General features: G+C 39.5%; 1 protein-coding gene across 1 annotated transcript in view; it reads right to left on the reverse strand.

Annotated features, from left to right (window-relative positions):
• The window catches only part of LOC114620635 (solute carrier family 7 member 13-like), a 53,923-nt gene that overhangs the window by 2,909 nt on the left and 28,968 nt on the right, over positions 1–22,046 (reverse strand).

Genomic DNA, 22,046 nt, shown 5'->3' on the forward strand with positions numbered 1-22,046 from the left:
CATGACAGATTATTCCTTAAAATATTTTGTTATTTTTGAAAGAGATTTGAGTCTATGGAGATGGCCAAGTGGTTAAGAATATTCACTGTGGAAGTAATTGAATATGAATTAAAAAACCAAAACACATAAAAATTGAGTCATCATTAGGCATGGCTTTGTAACCGCAGCACTATGAGTAGACTGAGACAGGAGGGTCTCTAGGACATGATGGCTGCCAACCTAGCTCCAGGGAGAGACATTTTCTCAAGGACACAGGTCAAACAGTGGTTGAGTGGGACACCCAAAATCCTCCTCTGATCTCAGGATCATACTTGTGAACATATCTACACATGGCTATGCATATACCACACACATGCACCAGGCTTACATTTGTATAAACACACATAAGTACAGAGAAAAAAAAACTTTAAAAATTAAGGTTTTATATTGATAGCTGCGGTAAAGTTCTGCAGTAGATTGGCAGGCTGTGACAAGCATGAAAGAGCACTTACTTAGGCTGTAAGACTTTCTTCACTCAGCTCCACTTATATAACTGAAAGGGCCAGTGATACATTTGAAACTGCAATGACGGATTCTGGCCAGAGAAGCACATAGGCTAACTGCAAATCTTCACCTCTAGTCCCTTTCTTCCAAATCCAATTTCCCAGGCTCATTTCCAGCTCTGTGCCCCATTCCTCACACAGCTCCAGTGACACACACACAGATCTTCCCCTCCAACCTTGCTTCCTCCTACTCATAGCTTTATGTGAGTTGTCACCTCCAGCAGGCATTCCCTAAGACCCACAGCACACTCCAACAGGTAAGCAGGTAGCCTAATTGCAGTTCTTCACTGTTCCTTTATCCTTTCCAACCCACTGAGTCTCACCCACAAATCAGATGTGGCCTCCTTCTTGTCTCTGTTCCCATCTCCAGCAGATCACTCAGACCATCCACTCCAAACTTTCTCCCTGCTCATGCTATTCCAGGCCCAAAGTCCAGCAGCCATTCCTACTTAAATCAGAACTGACTTCACTGATCTTGGGAGACTTCAATAGCCCACTCTCACTAACAGACAAGACATCAGACAAAAGCTAAACAAAGGAATGCAGCAACTAGCAGATGTTATAAACCAAATGGACCTAACATATTTAAAGAACATGTCACCTAAACACACAGAAAAAATGTACTTTCTTCTCTGTGCTTCATGGAACTTTCTTTATAATTGATCACATATTTGGAAACAAAGTGAGTCTCAACAGACAGAAGAACTAACTCCCTGCATCCTCTCTGACACTACTGATTTCATCAACAACAGAGAACTTAAAATACCATGGAAACTAAACAATGCTCTACTGAACGAAAATGAGTCAAGATAGTATCTAAAGATTCAACAGAACTGAGTGAAAATAAATACAAAACATACTGAAAATTCGGGATACAGTGAAGGCGCTTCTGAGAGGCAAGCAAGTTCATTATGCTAATTTACCTCATAAAATACTTGAAAATATCTCATATTAGAAGCTTAAGTGCACATCTGAAAGTTCTAAAACAGAAAGAAGAACCCCCCCCCAAAGGAGTAGACCACAAGAAATATATACAGGACTGAAATTAATAAAATAGAAACAAACAAAAAACAGTAGAGCCAGTCAATGAAACAAAGAATTGATTCATTGATGAAGTCAATAACACTGACAACACTTATCCAAAATAACTAAAAAGTGGAGAGAGAGATGACAACATTAAAAAAACTAAAAAGTGAAAAGAGGTTGTAACAGCAGATACCAAGAAAATCTAGAGAACCATGAGGATAACATTTACTCCATCAAGTTGGAAAATCTAAAAGAAAAGAATAATTTTCTTGATATGCATCACTTACTCAAGTTAAATAAAGATGATATAAGTAACTTAAACATACATATAAACCATACTGTTCCAGGAGGAAGAGAAAGGGATGCGGAGAGGATTGAGAATTTGGACCAGGCTGTAGAGCAGATAAGAAGGACAGACAAGTAGATCTCGGGGACTGATAGTTTGTTGCCTCTTCAGCTGCCTGCAGAGGCTAAGGAAGATGGGGCAGGATATTCTTTGCCCAGCAGTTGTGTTATCTGGCTGGTTTTAAAATATTAAGGCAGTCTGATGTTTTCCATCAGCAGTGACTCAGGTGAGCAGGAGAAAGGGCGGCAGTTGGCTGTTGGCAGAGCTGACTGGGGAGGTTAGCTTGTAGCATGTGGAACAGCAGGTCCCAGCGTTTTTTAGGTAGGGCAGTTGTCAATAGCTTAGCAAAGCCAGCTGGAGGAACAGGCAGCACTCTGGGGGTGGGGGCAATGCCAGCTGGCAACATAGAGGCGGCTGTTCTCAGAGCATAGCCAGGAACTCGGGGAGAGCTTCCAAAAAAGAGTAAGACTGTTTTTAAAATTTTAAAACACACAACATACAAGGAACATTCTTAAACATAATAAAGACAGTTTACAGTCAGCCTATAGCCAACATCAGCTTAAACAGAGAAAAACTCAAAGCAATTTGGTGGACACCATGGATGAGGAGCTGCACTGGGCAAGTGGGCTTCCTGGAGATGGCTCACCATTTTGCATGACTATAATGGGTGAATCACTGAGAGGCACAACCTCAGGGAGTTTGTTCCAGGATTGCTTCTTGCAGCTGATGTTCCTTCTCATGTCTGTCATTGCTGTATTCCTCATATATCTGACATAGTGTTACTAGGCACTGGGAGACCTTCATAGCCTATAGTTTGGTGTAATTTCTTCCTGGCTGATAGTCTACTTTATCGGGCAATTTTCTTGCAGAGCAATATGAAGATAAACTTCCAAAAATAATATTGTTTAGATGAATTAATGAATTTATAGAATTCTTGATTTGGGTTAAATAGTTTTAGGAAATTAGAGTAATTGATAGAAAGCTTGAGGAGATGGTTAAAGTTGTTTTGACAGAAATATATGATAAAGTTAGAATCAAGAATAGAATGTACTCCCTCCTTATAGAATAGTAAGTAAAAGTCCCCAATGGAGGAGTTAGAGAAAGGACTGGAAGAGCTGAAGGGGTTTGCAACCTCATAGAAAGAACAACAATGTCAACCAACCAGACCACACAGGGCTCCCAGGGACTACAACAACAACCAAAGAGTACACATGGGGCAACCCATGGCTCTAGCCACATATATAGCAGAGGATGGCCCTGTTGGGAATCAATGGGAAGAGGGGCTCTTGGTCCTGTGAAGGCTCAATGTCTCAGTATAAGGGAATGCCAGGGCAGGGAGTCGGGAGTGGGTGGGTGGTTGGGGGAACACCCTCATAGAAGCAGGGGGAGGAGGGATTAGATAGGAGTTTCCTGGGAGGGGAAACTGGGAAAGGGGATAACATTTGAATTGTAAATAAAAAAATCCAATAAAACAAAGGGAAAAAAAGAATAGTAAGTAAAGGCTGCATAAGTTATAAAAGGAGTAAAGTGAGCTTTCAGGCATTCCAGGCGTGTAAATTGCACTAGAAAGAAAAATAGACTTGGAATAAATTAATGACCAAGGAAGAAGAATTCATTTTAGGTTAGGTTAAATAGTTTTAGGAAATTAGAGTAATTGATAGAAAGCTTGAGGCCACAGATCTTGGTGTGAACCATGATAAGTACCCACTCATGAACAATTCTATTATGAGTGTAAGAACAAAGAATGGATGATTAGCGAGACTTATAAATAAGACATAAGATAGATGACCTGTTTCTTGGTAAAAACATTGTTAGCCTATGACATAAAAAATATTGTTTTGAACTTATCATGAACATATGGAATAAAAGGTAGATAAAACTTACCTGAAGTTATAATAAATTTATGAAGTAGAAGATAAAAAATATTGCTTTGAGGTTATAAAGAACTTATAGGATAAAACATAGATTAAAAAAAATGTTTAGTTAGCTATGGGTTTTAATAGAAAAATATGTAATCAATAATCCTGCTGTAACTCCCTCTTGTGTGATGATTTTATCTGTTTTGAATAAGATTTATTTTCTAGATAACTTTGTCTTAGGGGATATAAAAAGGCTAAGAGAAAAAAAAAGTTGTTAAAGCTAGATCACTAGAGCTTTGCTCTAACCACCAACTGTATGTGTATATATGTGTGTATACATGTAAAATAGTTGGAGCCAGCTCATTAGAGTTTGCATCATCCACCAAATGTGTATATGTGTATATGTGTAAATGTATATTTTAAGATTTCCATTGCTATGAAGAGATATCATGACCAAGACAACTATTATAAAGGCAGACATTTAATTGGGGTTGGCTTAGAGTTTCAAAGTTTTAGTCCATCATCATAGTAGGAAGCATGGCAGCGTCCAGGCAGATATGGTGCTGGAGAAGGATCTAAGATTTCTACATTTTTATTTGAGGGCATTCAGGAAGAAGACTATCTATAGGCATCTAGAAGGAAGGTCTCAAAGCTCATCCCCATAGAGACATGCTTCCTCCAACAAATTCACACCTCTTAACAGTGCCACTCTCTAGGACAAGCATATTCAAAGGACCACAATGTATATGTCTATGTGTAAAATGTTTGGAGCTTGCTTACTGGAGCTTTGCTCCATCCACTCAATCTGTGAATGTATATATGTAGGTCTGCATGTGTGTATGAATCTATTTGTATGTATGAAGTTGTTGGAGCCTGCTTGCTTTATCCACTAAGTTTGTGTATGTGAGTATATGACTTTTCTCTCTTCCCTTTTCTTTTGTGCCAGCCCCTAAAAAGTTTAAAGTGTTTAAACCAGAGTTTGTCTCTGGTCACAGAGAATATGAGCCCCAGATAATTATGTTTTGCTCTGATCAGGACTACCAATGTTGGCTGGTAAACAGCCTGCTACTATATCAGTAGGGGAGCCCTGTCAGGTACTATCAGAACCAGCTCCAACCTGGCTTTGACAGCAATTTTATTAAAATCAGGAGTACGTCAAGAATAAAAATCTCTCCATACCTACTGAATATAGTACTTGAAGTATTAGTTAGAGGAATAAGACAATTGAAGGAGGTCAAAGAAACACAGATTGGAAAGGAAAAAATCAATATATTTTTATTTGCAGATACCAGAATGAGGTGACTCAGATCCAGAAAGAACTAACTTGAAAATCCATGAAAATCCACCATGTCTCTTCCAAAATTACTAATCCCATTAGTAATGTACCCAGTGAAAATGACCTTGACAAATGTTCAAAACATTCAAAAGAATAATAACTATATTAAAAAACTCAAGATGATATGAATATACTCCAAGAAAACAAATAGTTGAATGAAGCAAAAAAGTTAATGGAAGACATACTATGGAAAGCTTCCATATGTGACAAACTTCACTAATAGAATGGATCATATGCAAAATAGGTTATCAGGACAGAAAGACAAAGTAGACTGTAGGATTTTTTTTTTTTTGGACAAATGTTGTTTAAAGTTTTCCTTTACACATCAAACTTTTACCTAACTTGTAACCATATTAACTAGGAGCTTTGAGAACATTTATATTATGTGCTTATTCTATTTAGATACTGTATCTCTAACCTGTTAACTAACCACTAAGAAAAACATTGTATGGATTCTTATTATACTTTGGACTTTCAATATATTTAACATGTACTAGTTTAACTAGAATGAACAACTTTAATTGTACAATATTCTTTAGTCTTCTTTTGTGCCTCATGCTTCTGACATTGAACAATGTATGCTTTTATGAAATGTGGTAACCAGATCTAAGCACAAAGATGGTAACCAAAGGGAAGCACCAAGGCATTGAAAGCAACACCTTCTCACACAAAATATGTTGTAAAAAACTCATGGGTATATTTCAGTCATAACTGATTGTTGCTTTGTGTACTGTTCTGAGAAGCAGGGCCAGGAAAATAATTTTCACTTAGGATATTCTTGTAAAAGATTGAGTATGATAAAAGTTCTCCATTTCTTTTCACCGTCATATTTGTTCAATATATAAAGAGGACGGTTTTGGTTCATGATAAATGTCTTAGATTAGGCTCCTTTTAAACTTCTAGGTTATTCTATAGTTAAAAAATAAAACATAGAATAAAGAAATGATACTTAACTCGGCAAGAGAAAAAGATTAAGTGAACTACAAAGGCAGTCTCATGAAAATAATATCTGATTACCCAACAGATAAATTCATGATCAGAAGGTTCTGTAAAGATGTATTCAAAATTCTGAAAGACTTTCAACTTGGATTATACTCAGAAAATCCTGCCTACTCCATTGAAGAAGCAATAAAAATGATAAAAACAGATCCATGATAAAACAGTTAGAAAGAATGTATGTCTTCATTTTATGGCTGAATAAAAGCAAAACCACACCAAAACAAATCATCACAGATATGTAAGCCAATACTAGGGCAATTGATATAAATAGGTCTAAAAAATACTAAAATATTAACAAAAAAGACAGAAATTAATACATGTGCTTCAATAATACTTTATTCCCCAAATAAAAAGACACAGATAAACTGACTAGATCAAAAGCAAGATTCATTTCATTGCTCTCTCCAAGAAATACACCTTCCAATTAATGATACATACCACCACAGGGTTAATGAATTAGAAAAGGTGTGTTAAGAAAATAAATCTAGAAAACAAGTTAGCATAACTATTCTAATATCTTACAAAACAAACTTCAAAACTGTAAAAAGAGATACAGACATCATTTACCGTTTAACAAAGGAACAATAGACCAAAAGGATATTATGTTTGTTACATATATCTACCAAATACAAATTTACCAAATTTCATTTACAAAATAGTACTGTATGAAAAAATCACACATTAGTGATTTTGCAGAGTGAACATCACCCAACAGAGGGATGGTGAGTGACTGCCAATCTACCCTATTATCACCAGTAGCCCAGTCGTGTGAACAAAGACTAAACATACATTTAGAAAGTTAACTGACACCAAAATACACCTAAGATACATATGTAGAAAACTGTACCTGAACACAAAAGAATGCATAATTTTTTCCAAATCCTATAAATTTTATCCTAAAGAGACTGTTTATTAGGACACAAAGCAAGTTTTTTTCATTCATTAACGTATTCACTTTACATGCTGATCACAGAGTTCCATCATCCCAGTCCCACCCTCATACCATCTCTGCTCTATATTTATCCCAGCTCATCTTGTAGGCAGAACACATTTTGGGTTGAAGGTTTTGTGGGTGGGTTGGTGTCTCCCTCTGTCTACTAGAAGTCCTACCTAGTTACAAGAGGTGGTCACTTCAGGTTCCATTGACCCTAATATTAAGAATCTTAGGTAGGGTCAGCACCATAGACTTCCAGGAAGCACTATCCCCATTCCGTGTCCTCAAATGTGGAAGAGATGCCACAAGTTGAGGCAGAGATGCCCCCTCCACTGATTTCTGATCTCTCTCCCAGTCCTCTACACCCCCATTCTTTCCATAACTAATGTCCACTCAGGTTCCTCTCCACGCTCTCCTTTCCACTCAGTTCCCTCCCTCCATCCAATTCCAATGTCTGTTTTATTTCCATGTCTGAGTGATATTCAAGCATCCTCCCTTGGGCCATCTTAACTTCTTTGGGTCTGTGAATTGTAACAAGATTATCCTGTACTTTACAGCTAATATACACTTATAAGTGAGTACATACTATGTGTGTCTTTATGGGTCTGAGTTACCTCACTCACAACATATTCTAGTTCCACTTATTTGTCTGAAAACTTTATGGTGTCCTTGTTTCTAATAGCTGACTAATATTCTATTATGTAATATACCACATTTTCTTTATCCATTTTCTAGTTGAGAGACATCTAGGTTGTTTCCAGTGTAACACACAATGAAGGCAGACTTAAATGCTGCCCCTAGCACTAAGTGCCTACTAAGAAAATTTTACAGATCCAGAATTAACGACTTAATAGTGCTCTTGAGGGATTTGGAAAACTAAGTACAACCTAGACCCTCAAATTAATGATGAACGCCATGATATAAAAACAAGGAAAAGTTACAAAGAACAAATGAAACAAAGAAGTGATACTTTGAAGAAAATCTATCAAATGTAGCCAAGTTTATCAAAAGAACCAGAATACATAAATTAAGAAAATTAGAATCTGTCTCACACCAGTCAGAATGGCTAAGATCAAAAACTCAGGTGATAGTAGATGCTGGTGAGGGTGTGGAGAAAGAGGAACACTCCTCCATTGTTGGTGGGATTGCAAGATGGTGCAACAACTCTGGAAATCAGTCTGGTGGTTCTTCAGAAAATTGGACAGAGCATTATCTGAGGACCCAGCTATACCACTCCTAGGTATATACACAGACGATGCTCCAGCCTATAATAAGGACACATGCTCTACTATGTTCATAGCAGTCTTATTTAGAATAGCCAGAAGCTGGAAAGAACCAAGATGTCCCTCAACAAAGGAATGGATACAGAAAATGTGGTACATTTACACAATGGAATATGACTCAGCTATTAAAAACAATGAATTCAAGAAATTCTTAGGTAAATGGATGGAACTAGAAAACATCATCCTAAGTGAGGTAACCCAATCACAAAAGAACACACATGATAAGTGGATATTAATCCAAAAGCTCACAATATCCAAGATACAACTCACAGACCACATGAAACAGGAAGATCAAAGTGTGGGTCCTTCGGTCCTTCTTAGAAGGAGTAAGAAAATACTCATGAGTGCAAATATGGAGACAATGTGTTGAGCAGAGACTGGAGGAGGGACCGTCCAGGTTCCCTACCTGAGAATTCATCCCATGTGCAGTCACCAAAGGCAGATGCTGATGTGGATGCCAGAAAGTGCTTGTTGGCAGGCGCCTGATATAGCTGTGTCCTTAGAGGTTCTGCCAAAGCCTGACATATACAGAGGTGGATGCTCACAGATGACCATTGAACTGATCATGGGGTTCCCAATGGAGAAGTGTGAGAGAAGGCTGAAGGAGCTGAAGGGGTTTGAGGCCCCATGAGGAGAGCAACAATACCAGCCAACCAGAGCTCTTAGGGTATAAACCACCAGCCTGGGTGCACATAGGGAGAGGCCCATGGCTCCAGCTATATATGTAGGGGAGTATGGCTTTGTTGGGCCTTAGGTGGGAGAGGAGATTCTTGGTCTCATGAAGGCTGGATGCTGAGTGTAGGGGAATTTGAGGGTAGGGAGATAGGAGTGAGGGGTTGGGAGCACATCCTCATATAAGCAGGAGGAGTAGGGATGGGATAGGGGGTTCCTGGGTGGGTGGGGCAATGGGGTAAGGGAATAACATCTGAAATGTAAATAAAATATTAAAAAGTCTTCTAGTTATTTTTGGTCTAAGTGAAGTTTTTAAACAGAGGAACAAACCTTCTCACTACTGCTCTTTAGAAGTGTGGGGAAGTATCCACAGTTCTGTGATGGTTAACTTTGTGGGGAGGGCTGTGAAAGTGGGCCTCTATTCTTTCCTCAGCAAGCCTGGGCTTGGGTTACAACAATAAGGATTGGTGCTTGCTGAGGTGGCCACCCTTGATGGCATGGAAGGGAAGGGAAAAGAAGAGGAGAAAACCTGTGTAATAACGCTCCAAAATATAACATGGAATGGAGCTGGTTGTCAGGATTAGCATCGTATTAATGCCACTTGCAGCCTTCTCCATGAATCTTACAAAGTTTTGACATTTTACCTAACTATGGTGACCCTAAATAGAGAGAAATTAATCCTTTCAATTCTGCCTTCATATTTTTTTTGATTGGACATCAGTGAACAAAATAAATTATATATTTCTAAATCTGAAGAGATATCACAGACTCCCAAGAATCACTCTGCATATTTTAGACTCTTGCCTGACAGAAAGATCTATTATTGGGGTCTGAGCCCTGAATACTTCCATCTAAATCACAGAAATCTAATATTCAGAGAAATCTCTAGAATTGGGGAGTCTCTTAACTGCAGTACTGGCCACACCTTGATTATATGATCAAATGTATCTTCTTCCATGGTATGATTAGTGGATGAAAATCTTGAAACATTACCTAATTTTATTTTTAAGATAGAATAATAGAAAATGGAGGCATTCAAGCCAAATTTGTGTTCCCAAAGAGTAGAATAAATTTAATAAAGTGAAAAAAGTATAGTATCTGAAGAACATTTAATTCATTTAATTAAGTGAAGAAGAGTAGTGCAGGTTTTCCAGTATTTCAACTTTATAAAGTTTACATGTGTTTTTCAAGAGATGTGAACGATCTTACTTAAACAATTGACAAATCTTTTATTTCTCATTTATTGTAGCTATGTTTTGCTCTTTGTTTAATATATCCTATTAGGCAGTTTTGACACTTCATGAAACATTGCTTCAGGTATGTCTCGGTATAAAGAAGGATAAATGTTCACATCTTCTTGCTTGTAATTAGTTTTTAATTCTCTTGCACACAAGCACATCAGGATATTGGGAACTCACTGTCCAGAACAGACACTTCTGCCTCCAACATGCCACCCGGAAGCCCTCAGTCTCAAAGTCCTATATTTCACTCAAGTTGAATTGATTTTAAGTTCCATACCTTCTGAATGTAAGGGCTTTTTTAAAGTTCATGTCCATCTCATCCTGGAGAGAGTGAAAACAATATAGTATCTTTAATATAATAGCAAGACTGTACTCAAAATTAGAAAGCAATGATATCTCTGAATAAGAAGTTTTTTGAGGTTCAGATTAAAGATGACTTATAGAAGCAGAGCGTAACACTTTTAATTTTTCAATTACTGAAGAAAGTTCTAGATATCTAAATACTTGTGATGGAAACAGTAGTAAAAAAATAATTGAAGAGTAGTGCAAAAATATTGTCATAGCACAGCAATATAGCTGTAATAATAATATATCTCAATATTTATATACAAAGTTTGGATCAATTTTGACCATGTAGGACACAGTTACAAAATATCTGCATCTGACTCTTTCAGCTGCTTGTTGGGTCTTTTGGAGTGCAGTCATGATAGGTCCTTTTTCATGAGCACTCTAGCAAGAGGTATTAGAAAACACAGCAGTGTGTCCTGCTAGCTCCTGGCCGCAATGTTCCTGCTTTAAGTTCCAGCACTAAGGAACCGCCTAGCTAGGAGCATGGGCCCAGGACCCACAAGATGTTGGTGTGGCTGTTGCCTCTGCTGGTCAGCTCTGTGGAGTCCATGGGCCCTAGGCCAACTCTGCCACCCTCATAGTGTTTGGCTCAACCCCAGACAATAACTGCCATCCTCAAGGTCCCCGGGAGAAAGAAGACTCTTAATGCTTAAAGATTAACCAATAGATTATATATTAGCAAACACTAAATGCACAAGATGCCCACACAATTAGAATTGTAAACCCAATTGCCTCACTTGAATGAATAAACTACCTTAGACTGTTAGAGCCACATGGACATCCTCAGCCATCTTCTCTTCCCTTCTTGTTCCTCCTCCTCCAACCTTTACCTACCTCTTCAACTGCCCAATCACTGGCTATTGCCTTTATTTTACAAATTAAGGTGGGCAGAAGGTTCACAAAGTCACCTGTATACTGATTCACTCCTCTGTAGCCCCTCCCAGGAAAGTGGAATCAGCATCAAAATACAAGACCAGGGCTATCCCACCTCCCCCTTGTGATTGCCTTCTTCTCCCTCCCAAATCGGATTGAGGCATCTTCACTTGGACCTTTCAGCTTTTTGACCTTTTTGGGTTCTGTGAACTACTGTATCTTGATTATTCTCTCTCTCTCTCTCTCTCTCTCTCTCTCTCTCTCTCTCTCTCTCTCGGCTAATATTCACTTATTAGTAAGTACATACCATGCATGTCCTTTTGGGTCTGACACTCAGAATGATATATTATAGTTCTATCCATTTGCCTACAAAACTCATGATGTCCTTGATCTTAATAGCTCGATCCTGTAAATGAATCACATTTTCTTTATCCGTTCTCCAGGACATTTGGGTTGTTTCCAGCCTCTGGCTATTACAAACAAGGCTGCTATGAACATAATGAAACACATGCCCCTGTGGTCTGATAGGGTATCTTTTGACTATATTCCCAAGAGTTGTATAGCTGAGTTTTCAGTTAGATCTATTTCCAATTTTCTGATTTCCAGAGTGGTTGTACCAGTTTGCACTCCCATCAGCAATGGAAGAGTGTCCCTCTTTCTCCACATCCTCGATAACATGTGCTGTCACCTGAGGTTTTGATCTTAGCCATTCTGATTGGTATAAGGTGGAATCTCAGGGTTGTTTTGATTTGCATTTCTCTGATGACTAAGGACATTTCTTTAGGTGCTTCTCAGCCATTTGAGATTCCCCTGCTGTGAATTCTCTGTTTTAATTCTATACTCCAATGTTTGAGTGGGTTGTTTAGATTTTTGGTAGTTAGCTTCTTGAGTTCTTTACATATTTGGATATTAGCCCTCTACTGGATGTGGGGTCAGTGAATATTTTTTCCCAATCTGTAGGTTGCCGATTTGTCCAGTTTCATGAGGTCCCATTTATCAATTCTTGATCTTAGAGCATGAGCCTTTGGAGTTCTGTTTAGGAAATCCCCATATGCCAAGCCAATGATTCCAAGGCTCTTTCCTAGTTTCTCTTCTATTAGATTGAGTGTATCTGGTTTTATGTTGAGTTCTTTGATCCACTTGGACTTGAGTTTTGTGAAAGGTCACAAATATGAGTCTATGTTCATTTTTTTACATACAGATAGCCAGTTAGACCAGTACCATTTATTGAAGATGCTTTCTTTTTTCCATTGTATATTTGGGTTCTTTCTCAATGAACAAGTATGTGGTTTTATTTCTGGATCTTCAATTCTATTCCATTGATCAACATGTCTATCTCTATACCATGCAGTTATACCAATACCATGCAGTTTTTATCACTATTGCTCTGTAGTAAAGCTTGAGGTCAGGGGTGGTGATCCCCCAAACCTTTCTTTTTTTTGTTAAGTATTATTTTCACTATTCTGGTTTTTTTGATGTGTCAGATTAATTATGAGAATTGTTTGTTCTATGTCTTTGAAGAATTGTGTTGGCATTTTGATGGGGATTGCATTGAATGTGTAGATTGCCTTTGGTAGGATGCCCATTTTTTACTGTGTTAATTCTGCCAATCTATGAGCATGGGAGATAACTCCATTTTCTGAGATCTTCTTTGATTTTATTCCTGAGAGACTTGAAGGTTTTGTCATACAGATCTTTCACTTGTTTTGTTAGAGTTACCCCAAGATATTTTATATTATTTGTGGCTATTGTGAAGGGAGTTGTTTTCTTAATTTCTTTCTCAGCCTGTTTATCATTTGTATAAAGGAAGGCTACTGATTTATTTGATTTAATTTTATATTTGGCCATTTTGCTAAAGTTGTTTATCATCTAGAGAAGTTCTCTGGTAGAATTTTTGGGGTTGCTTATGTATACTATCAAATAATCTGAAAATAATGATACCTTTATTTCTTCCTTGCCAGTTTGTATCCCCTTGATCTCTTTTTGTTGTCTTATTGCTCTGGAACTTTGTTCTGTATTGAATAGATAGATATAGGGAGAGTAGGCATCCTTGCCTTGTCCCTGATTTTAGCGGGATTGCTTGAAGTATCTCTCCATTTAATGATATTGGCTATTGGTTTGCAGTAAGTTGCTTTTATTATATTTAATTATGGGGCTTGAATTCCTGATCTCTCCAATACTTTTAACGTGAAGGGGTGTTGTATTTTGTCAAATGTTTTTCCACATCTAAGGAAATGATCATGTGATTTTTTTCTTTGAGTTTGTTTATATAGGGAATTACGTTAATGGATTTTCCTATATTGAACCAAACTTTCATCCCTGGGATGAAGCCTACTTGATTGTGGTGAATGACAGCTTTGATGTGTTCTTGGATTTGGTTTGCAAGAATTTTATTCAGTATTTTTGCATTAATATTCATAAGCAAAATTGGTCTGAAGTTATCTTTTTATTGTTGCATCATTGTGTGTTTTAGGTATCAGAGTAACTGTGGCTTCATAGAAAGAATTAGGTAGTGTTCCTTCTGCTTCTATTTTATGGAATAGTTTGAGGAATTTGGTCTTCATTGAAGGTTGGGTAGAATTCTGCACTAAATCTGTCTGACCATGGGCTTTTTTGGGGGGAGGGAGGGTTGCTAGGTTTTTAATGACTTCTTCTATTTCCTTAGGGGATATGAGCCTGTTTAGATAGTTTACCCACCCTTAATTTGACTTTGGTATGTGGTATCTGTCTAGAAAATCATCCATTTCACCTACATTTCCAGTTTTGTTGAGCATATGCCGTTGTAGTAGGTAGGATCTGATGATTTTTTAAAAATTTCCTCCATTTCTGTTGTTATGTCTCCCTTTTGTTAATTTGGATACCAGCTCTAGGCTCTTTAGTTAGTTTGGCTAGACATTTATCTATCTTGTTGATTCAAAGAACTAGCTCCTAGTTTCCTTGATTCTTTGTATAGTTCTTTTTGTTTCTACTTTGTTGATTTCAGTTCTTAGTTTGAATATTTCCTGCCATCTGCTCCTCTTAGGAGTATTTGCTTCTTCTTTTTCTAGAGTTTTCAGATATGCTGTTAAACTGCTAGTTATGTTCTCTTCAATTTCTTTATGGAGACACTCATTATGAGTTTTCCTCTTAGCACTGTTTTCATTGTGTCACGTACGTTTAGGTATGTTGTGCCTTCATTTTCATTAAATTCTAAAAGTATTTGATTTCTTTATTTCTTCCATGACCAAGTTATCATTGAGTAGAGATTTGTTCAGTTTCTATGTGTATGCAGCTTTTTGTTGTTGGTTTTTGTTGTTTTTGTTGTTATTGAAGACCAACCTTAGGCTATGATGATCTGATAGAATGCATGGGATAATTTCAATATTCTTGTATCTGTTGAGTGTTGTTTTGTGACCAATTATATGGTCGAATTTGGATGAGGTACCATGCAGTGCTGAGAAGGTATATCCTTTTGTTTTAACGTGACATGTTCTATAGATATCTGTTAAATACATTTAGTTCATAACCTCTATTAGTTTCACTGTGTCTCTGCTTAGTTTTTGTTTCAGTGACCTGCCCATTAGTGAGAGTGGGGTGTTGAAGTCTTGTACTATTATTGTGTGTGGGTTCAACATGTTTTTTGAGCTTAAGCAAAGTTTCTTTTATGAAAGTGGATGTCCTTTCATTTGGGGAATCGATGATCAGAATTCAGACTTTGGGTGGATTTTCCCTTTGATGAATATGAAGTGTCTTTTTCATCTTGCTTGATAACTTTTGATTGAAAGTCCATGTTACTGGATATTATGGTGGCAACTCCAGCTTCTTTCTTGGGACCATTTGCTTGGAAGACCTTTTTCCAGCCCTTTACTTTGAGAAAATGTCTGTCTTTGGTATTAAAGTGTGTTTCTTGTATGCAGCTAAAAGCTGGATACTGTTTGTGTATACAGTCTGTTAGTTTATGTCTTTTTATAGGGGAGTTGAGTCCATTAATATTGAAAGATATTAAAGACAGATGATTGTTAGTTCCTGTTATGTTTATTTTTATAGGTGGCATTATGTGCATATAGTTCTTTGGTTTTGTTTCGAGATAATTAATATCTTGTCTTTTCTTTGGTGTCAGTATCCTCCTTGTGTTGGAACTTTCCTTTTAGACTCCTCTGTAGGGCTGGATCAATAGAGAGATACTGTTTAAATTTGATTTTGTCCTGGAATATTTGTTTTCTCCATCTATATTGATTTACAGTTTTGTTGGGTATAGCAGCCTGGGCTGGGATTTTTGTTCTCCTAGAGTCTGCATGACCTCTGACCAGCATCTTCTGGCTTTCATAGTCTCTGTTGAGAAATCTAGTGTAATTCTGATAGGTCTGCCTTTGTACATTACTTGACCCTTTTCCCTTGGAGCTCTTAATATTCTCTCTTTGTTCTGTGCATTTAGTGTTTTGATTATTATGTGACGAGAGGGTTTTCTTTTCTAGTCCCATTTATTTGGTGTTCTATAGGCCTCGTGTACATTTATGGCCACCTCTTTCTTTAGGTTGGGGAAGTTTTCTTCTGTGATTTTGTTGAAGATGTTTTCAGGTCCTTTGAGCTGGGAGTCTTTGTTCTCCTCTATTCCAATTATTCTTAGATTTGGTCTTTTCATTGGGTCCTGAATTTCCTGGATGCTGTGGGTTAGGAGATTTTTATGTTTTAAATTTTCTTTGTTTTGTCAATCTCTGCTATGGTATCTTCTACATCTGAGATTCTCTCTTCTGTCTCTTGCATTCTGTTGATGATGCTTACATCTGTAATTCCTGACCTCTTTCCTAGATTTTCCATTCAGATTTGCCTCCATTTGTGTTTTCTTTCTTGTTTCTACTTCCACTTTTAGGTCTTGGGCTGCTTTATTCAATTCCTTCACTTGTTTGATTGTATTTTTCTGTATTTCTTTAAGGGATTTGTTTCCTCTTTTAGAGCTTCTACCTGTTTACCTGTGTTTTCCTAATTTTTTTTTTCAGTGAGTTATTTATATCCTCCCTAAAGAACTCTATTATCTTCATAAGATAGGATTTTAAGGTGATTTTCAGGTGAGTTGGTATATTCAGGTTGGGAGAACTGGGATCTGATGATGCCCAGGTGTATTAGCTTCTGTTGCTTATGGTTTTGTACTTGCCTCTCACCATCTGGATATCCCTGGTGTTTGCTGGTCTAGGTGTCTGTCTGGAGCCTGCCTCTTTTCTCCATGGGTTGCTTCAGGTCACCTGGTAGACCTGTGGCCCTATTTGTAGCAGACATTTTGTGGGACCTTCTGACTGTGGGATGTTCAGAGGGGCAGAGGAGTTGCTGATCTGTTGTCTTGGCTTCAGCAGATCTCCCCGGAGGCCTTCACTGGGTTGGGTCTTCAGAGAAGCAGTCAATCTGTTGTCCTGAGTGAAGCTGTTCTCCAGGAGGGATTAAAACTCTGGTTTCTGTTTACCTGTGTGCAGCAGAACTCCAGGGAGGCTTTCAGTCTGTTGAGTCAGTTGCCCTATATGCTCAGGAGCCCCCAGGAGGTTTTCAGACTCTTGTGTTGATTTCCCAATTGCCTTTTGTCCAGAGGAACTCCTGGAATGCCTTCAGGCTGTGGTGTCTTCAGGGGAGCAGGGTACTTAGCAGTCCTAATTTATTTTTTTCTCTTATTGGATATTTTCTTTATTTACATTTCAAATGTTATCCCATTTGCCAGATTTCTCCCCAGAAACCCCTATGCCATCCCCCTGTCCCTGCTTCTATGGTGGTGTTTCACCACTCGTCTACTCACTTCCCCCATACCCATGCTGGCAATCCCCTACACTGGGGCACTGAGCCTTCACAGGGCCAAGGGACTCTTATACCACAGATACTCAACAAGGCCATCCTTTGTTACATATGCAGCTGGAGCAATGGGTCCCTCCATGTGTACTCTGGTTGGTAGTTTAGTCCATGGGAGCCTGGGGGGGGTCAGATTGGTTGATATTGTTGTTCTTTCTATGAGGTTGCAAACTCCTTCAGCTCCTGCAATCCTTTATCTAACTCTTCCATTGGGGACCCTGTGCTCACTCCAATGATTGGCTGTGAGCATCTGCCTCTGTATTTGTCAGGCTTTGGGAGAGCCTCTCAGCAGACACCTATATCAGGCTCCTGTCAGCATGTACTTCTTGAGATCAGCAATAGTATCTGCATTTGTTGACTATATGGAATGGATCCTCACATGGGATAGTCACTGGATAGCCTTTCTTTCAGTTTCTGTTCCACATTTTGTCTCCATATTTCCTCCCTTGAGTATTTTGTTCCCCCTTCAAAGAAGGACTGAAGCATCCACATTTTGGTCTTCATTCTTCTTGAGCTCCATGTGGTCTTGAATTGTATCTTGGGGATTCTGAGCTTTTGGGCTATTATCTGTGGAAAAAAATACTTGCGCTCGGGTGGCTGCTTGGGCTCTTGCGCTGACCAGGTCAGCGGTGGAGTCCTGGAGCATCAGTGGAGGGGGCTCGTGGGGACACAGCAGCACAGGAGGCCTGTGAACCCAGGCGGAAGGGGAGTCCTCGACAGCAGCCCACCTGTCCTGGAGGCTTTTTCTGTGGCGGAGGAGTGGCCCCTAGCTGCAGGGGAGGTTCCTACATAAGTCCACATAAGTCCAAGGTCCAGAAGACATGTGGAATCTAAGAGATGAAAGTTTTATTGTCCATGATGGTGAAAGTTAGATCTAGATGTTAGTGTGCCCCCCGACCAATGCCAGGAGGAGCTGTCTTATATGGGGAGTAGGAAAGAGGAGGGATTAGGGAGGGGACAACTTAATTATCTAGGCCCCCCGGCCTTATTTATATGTAAATATCTCAAGGCAGAGGCCTGTTAGTCACACCTTCTACCTGTGTCTTAAGTGACTGATGGTATAGGCTAAATGGAGATGAGACCGAGTGTCAGAGTCCTGGGTTCTGGGGGCGTGGCCAAATACCTACAGTCTCGAGGTTCCAGGCCCGTGCCAACCCAAGATGTCTACAGCCCGACATCCCACTCTCTTCTCTTTCATAAAAGGAGGGGCATCTCTGACGGTGTAGGTTATTGGAGATGTATGTAGGCCACATGTGGGGGTGCTACTCCTATGTGGCCAGTGGCCATGGGCCTCTCTGTGGGAGGGACTGTGGGGGGCTGAAGCTGAGAGAGCCAGAGGCCTAGAAACAGAGCTGAATACCTTCCGTCCCAAGGGATCTCTGGGGTTCAGAAGCTTGTTTGACCAGGTACCCAGCCTTTTCTCATAGCTCACCACCCACAATTCCCTCTCTTTTAGGAGAGGTATCATCTGAAGTGAAAATTTTGGATGAAGAAGTCAAAAGAAAACACTATGCAGGTCTGGGGTGTAGCATAATTAAGCCAAGGGTAATAGGAATTTAGGGTTGGATTTGGAAAGCAAGGAATCATTGAATCAATTAAATACATGTTGTACAGTTTGAGGGTACTGACATCTGATTAATCTAAATAGACATTATGTTTTCCTCACTAACATGTTACTTCAGCTATGTGACTTTGGCAAAAGAGTTCATCTGCGGTTGGAAGGTCTGGATCTGTCTTCCGTCTCAGCATGTGTTTCTGTGTCTTAACGAGCATCTCTGGGTCTTCAGTCAGAGGAGATGGCTGGGAGAAGGCAGCTTGGCAGGTTCCAGGAGGTGGCACTGTCTCTGGATCTCAGCATGTCTCTGGATTCTGTAGTCCGATGAGATGTCTGGGAAGAAGGCAGCTTGGCATCTCAGCCAGGTTCCAGAAGATAGTGTTGTCTCTGCTGGATCTGTGGATCTAATCACAGGGAAGCAGCATCTCCGGCGGGGAGATGCCTGGAAAGCCTGGATATTGAGCAGTAAATTACTTGGGAGCATGCACATCGTGTTCTGTCATTGAGATCCTGGAAAGGCAAAGGTATTTGAGGAAATTTTAGTCTTGGAAGGTATTGTTGAGTCTGTTTTTGGATGGCTGAAGGAGAAAACCATCATGTTAATCATGTATCTGGGATAGGCAGCAACACTTTGTCTGTGAAAGGAAATTAGTTGTTAATTAAGAGCTGAAAGATGGTGATCAGCATGTTGATTTAACCTGTAGAAGTAAATTAGATAGCTTTTGAACCTTGAATACATTTTAAAAAGTTGAAGAAAGTGTTGGACATATATCATGAGTATTAGAGAGAAAAGGAAATATTAAAACAAAAGGCAAAAAATTTTGGGTTGAAAATCATGAACATTGTTGTTTTTAGAAGTTCCTGTTTGGGAAAAGGAAACATTTAAATAAAAGCAAGAAAATTTTGGGTTGAGAAGCACGAACATTGTTGTAGGTATTCCTGTTTGGGAGAAAAGCATTGATGGTGGGTTCAGAAGCAGTGTGGGGGAGGGGCTTGCTCTGCCATGTGGTGTATAAGCAGAGAGGGCCCCTGTATTCCTCATTATTTTTTTCTTAGTCTGTAAATTTTAAATGTAGAGAAGAAGAGTAAAGGCCAACCTTGAAGAAAAGTCTAAAGTAAGAAACTTAGGGGCTTGTTGGAAGAGTCAGAAGCAGTGAGATTCTGTGTAGAAAACACATGGGAGCTGAGTTTGGAGCCAACACCTCTTGGGGGAAAGAGAGAATAGTCTCAGCTGAGAGAAGGAGTCACTCAACTAAGGGAAAGTCTTAGAACGACGATAACAGCAGGCGCTGTGGCCTGAAGGACAGCTGTTAGCTGTGAAGGAGTCCTATGTTGAGCTAGGGGGATGAGAAGGGTGGGGGGGGGTTAGGAAGCCACCACCATCTTGCCCTTGAGCTGGAGAACACATGGAAAGAGAGACTTTGTCTTTTGAACTAAGCAGGAGTTAGATTGTAGCTAACAATTAGAGAAAAGAAGTTAGCCAGTAATATGAGAGAGGGTGAGAAGGGAGGGGTGGACAGAGAGAGATGTTACACAGTTTTCACAGGCACCAGCGGGGAGCGCTCTTGGAGCTGGCTCTGCATGCATTGCTCACTGCTAGCAGGGGTGAAAATGATGGCCCGTGTGCCTCAGGGGTGTGTGCGGGCATAGAGTTCTCTGTTGTGTTGAGTTATGAGTCTCTGTGCATCTTCTGTTCTTTGCAGGCACCGGAGAGAGACAGAAGCATACAGGTATAACTGAGTAGGTTCCACACACAGTGCCAGATGGGTGGGTGCATGGAGCCAAGTCCGGCAAGGGGAGTCCTCACTCAGCTTTGTTCCACAAGGCAGGGCAGAGTCCCACAAGGGTGGACCCAGAGGTCGATGTCTCTATTTTGAGCCTCCAGATGCCACTGGGTGGGGGAGGCAGAGCAAAATAGAGATGGGGAAGCCAAAGCACAGCTGGCAGCTTGCGTGCGGAGAGACTGGAGGCCCTGGCGCGGAGTGTTGTGGGGAGTGGGGAATGTTCACCTGTAACAGACTTGGGAATGTTCACCTGTAACAGACTTGGGTTCTTGAAGTCCATGGGTGTCCGAGTTCCATGTTGGTGCCTCAGCTGTGGGAAAAAACTCGCGCTTATCAGTGAGTGCATATGTCTTCTTTTATGATTGGATTACCTCACACAAGGTGAAATTTTCTAGTTCTATCCATCTGCCTAAGAATTTCATGAAGTTATTGTTTTTAATTGCTGATTAGTATTCCATTGTATAAATGTACTACATTTTCTGTATCCATTTCTCTGTTGAGGGACACTTGAGTTGTATCCAGCTTCTGAATATTTTAAGTAAGGCTGCTATTAACATACTGGAGCCTGTGTCCTTGTTATATGTTGGAGAATCTTTTGGATATATGCCTAGGAGTGGTACAGCTGGGTCCTCAGGTAATACTATGTCCAGTTTCCTCAGGAACTGCCAGACTGATTTCCAGAGTGTTTGTACCTGCTTGTAATCCAACCAACCATGGAAGTGTGTTCCTTGTCCCCATCCTTGCCAACATCTGCTGTCATCTGAATTTTTGATCTTAGCCATTCTGGCTGGTGTGAGGTGGAATCTCAGGGTTGTTTTGATTTGCATTTTTCTGATGACTAATGGGTTTGAACATTTTTTTAGATGCTTCTTGGCCATTCCATATTCCTCAGTTGAGAATTCTTTGTTTAGCTATGTACCCCATGTTTCTAAAAGGGTTATTTTCTTCTGTGATGTCTTAACTTCTTGAGTTCTTTGTATATATTGGATATTAGCCCTCTATCAGTGTAGGATTGGTAAAGATCTTTTCTCAATCTGTTGGTTGCCATTTTGTCCTATTGACAGTATCCTTTGCCTTACAGAAGATTTGCAATTTTATGAGGTCTCATTTGTTGATTGTTGATCTTAGAGCACTAGCCATTGGTGTTCTGCTAAGGAAATTTTCCCCTGTGCCCATGTGTTTGAGGCTCCTCCAGTTTTGTTCAGTATAGGCTTTTGCAGTAGGATCTGATGATTTTTTTTTTTTGCATTTCCTTGGTTTTCATTGTTCTGTCTCCCTTTTCATTTCTGATTTTATTAGTTTTGATACTGTCTCTGTGCCTTCTGGTTAGTATGGCTAAGGATTTATCTATCTTATTGGTTTTCTCAAAGAACCAGCTCCTGGTTTTGTTGATTCTTTGTATAATTCTTTTTGTTTCTACTTGGTTAATTTCAGCCCTGA

This window comes from Grammomys surdaster, unplaced genomic scaffold (genome assembly GCF_004785775.1).
Source record: "Grammomys surdaster isolate TR1022 unplaced genomic scaffold, NIH_TR_1.0 63, whole genome shotgun sequence".
Classification (NCBI taxonomy): Eukaryota; Metazoa; Chordata; class Mammalia; order Rodentia; family Muridae; genus Grammomys; species Grammomys surdaster.